We start from the raw sequence: 2,874 nt of genomic DNA, 5'->3' as shown, positions 1-2,874 counted from the left end.
CTTTGGTTGATTGGCTAAGAGTACATGCACTTTAGGACTCCTGGTTGATTGTCTAAGAGTACATGCGCATAAGGACTCCTTGGTTGATTGGCTAAGAGTACATGCACTTTAGGACTCCTTAGTTGTTTGACTATGAGTACATGCACTTTAGGACTCCTTAGGAGTAACGAATGTACAAACTAATTAATAAGGTAGTGAACATGTATTGGTTGCCATCATATTAAATGAGTACAAAGAGGAACTTCAAATGTCAGCTGAACAGTTGTGCATTAATTATGAACATTCTTTAAAAAATCATCAAAATCGATTAATGTGATTATACTTACCTCTGTCAATAAATTTGGCTGTGTCGCAACGTTAAACGACAGCTTATTTTGGAAATCCTTGCAATTCATCATGACGCTGATCACGCCGTTGAAGTCGCTGTCTTTGATGAAGGACACGGTCTTGTAGCCATCAGGAGGCAGGAAACACTTGCCTATCTCCGAGGGAATGGTACACCATTTGTCGGCGTTCGTGTTCTTCCATGATGGTCCCGAAAACCTGTGATGTTTGACTATTTCATCACGGACGCCTTCACAAATCCCGTTTGGACATGGAGCATACAGTTTTTGAGGGGAGTTATGAAATCTACAGTTTCTAGTACTGGTGCATATCCCACGAGTAGGGCAATTCAACACATTCTCGGTGAAACATTGTGCACATGTTGCCACGGGTGGAAGACCCTTGGATGTTCTAACGGTGCTATAGATGTCCTGATGTACACATGTCAGCACGTCATCTACACTGTCTTGAAGACCCTCCTTGGTGATTTTGAGGGCGATGGCGGCCTTGATCCAGTTTTGTGCTTCTTTCTCCCTCAGTATATCTTTGTAGGAGGTCATAGTGTAGCCATGAGATCTTAGTATACACCTAGTAAAAGAAACAAGTCACTGAAGATTGCTTACATTACAAAAGTCCCCTTCGGGACTTTTACAAGTTTAGGACAATCTGTAATTACTAGCATACAAGTTTAGGACAATCTGTAATTACTAGCATAAATATAAAGATAATGTTGAAATAGCAGCATCATTTGTGTACGACGTAAAAAGATATTTGGCCTGCATAATCTCCCTATGTATCATAGGTGCTATACAAATCAGCTTTATAAATCTTTGGATAACAGTTTTACTGTAATAATAGGACCCTATTCAAGTGTAGTAAATTGATTCTCTTTTTTTGTCATATTAACCACTTTTTTGTCTGGCGCTTTCGACATATAAAGTTTCTGAAGACTTTAAAGATAAGTTACGATCCAGTTAAAGTAGCATTTTCACTATTTATGTTGCATTATATATATTTTTGTCAAACAATGAATAAAATGATGATGATATCCGGCTGAACATCCTCTGCGGTAAAATCGGTAGGGGATTATAATTGCCACATCATAAATGGCATAAAATTGATAACTTTGGAAATGGTGAACTCACCGTAATTATAATGTTTACCAAAATAATCAATTTAATGCGATGCAGTCGAATAGCTTTTTATTTTGGTAAATATATACTAACAATCCTTAAACCTGCAGTGCGTTCAGTAAGGCGAGCAATTACAAAAAGCTCGCAAACGTTTTGTTTTGTATTCATGTTGCAACGCAGCGCTTACACTGCAAGCGGGGAACCTAACAGCAGACGTTCGCCTCAAACATGTTTAAAGAACGCATGGAAGCTAAGTATTCGAGATTATATTTTGTCTACTTGTACGGGATACTATTTAAATCCACTGGTTTAAAAGGTTCAGGTCAATAACAGCTGACTGCTAATTTTCCAAAATAAATGTACTGCAGATTTTAAAAATAGTGCCATCCCATTGGGCAAAAATATAATTTCAAACGCTAATTTGTGCCTAAATATAAAAAATATGCAAAACGTTCTGATCTTTATTTTCTGATAAGACATCCAGCTGTCACCCTGTATATTAAATCCTTGATGATCCGTGGTCTAGTGGTAACACACTTGAATGGCAATCCAGAGGTCGCAGGTTCGACTCCCATGCAGGCCTACAGCCCATAGTATCAGGTATCAACAGATAAGGTAAATCAAATTATAAAACAATGTTTCATTCACTATATTTCAGTACATGTATAGATGCATTGTCATCATACAGTATTATTTATAATTATCCTTTTTACCTGATATATTTGTTTGCTGTCTAGAATTTACGTAAAGTTTTGTTCTATATGTTTCTTTATATTATGTTCTGATTAGTATGTGTCAGGTCTCTTCATATCGAAGGAAATAAATAATCTCTCTCTACTCTCTACTTTTTGACATGACATGTTAAAATAATTAATGCGATTGTGTTTGAAAATGGACGTAGTATGTTAAATGTATGGAGTTTAAATTCTGCGAATTAAAAGACCGCTTTATTTAAAAACGTTCATACAATCATAATATTAATGTAAATTTGAAAAAAACCCATCTTGGTGAGAAACAGAGGTGAAAAGAAAATGAATTTATAAATAAAAACGCAGAAACTGAAAATGTGTTGACTTAAAGATAATGGATAACTTCATCTACTACAAATAGTCAAAACGTTCAAAGGGTCATAACACTTACAATACTTAAGTTGGAATTATATAACTTGTCAAAAAACATTGATACTGTGAAAAAGTTCATGAAGTTCGAAGTTGATAACTTGAATTATTGTTAAAATTGATAATAAATGTTGATAAAAGGATCTAAAGAGAAGATTTTCAAAGATTTCCATAGAGACCTGGAAGTAGGATTATTTGTTATTGGTCCCAGATTCAGACCTAATACAATTTATTATAATGTAGTGAAAAACAGCCCTACTCAAGCTGTCATGTTTTATTTTGAACCAGTATATGATGAC

This window comes from Mya arenaria, chromosome 9 (genome assembly GCF_026914265.1).
Source record: "Mya arenaria isolate MELC-2E11 chromosome 9, ASM2691426v1".
Classification (NCBI taxonomy): Eukaryota; Metazoa; Mollusca; class Bivalvia; order Myida; family Myidae; genus Mya; species Mya arenaria.
Note: the sequence above shows the minus strand (reverse complement) of the source record.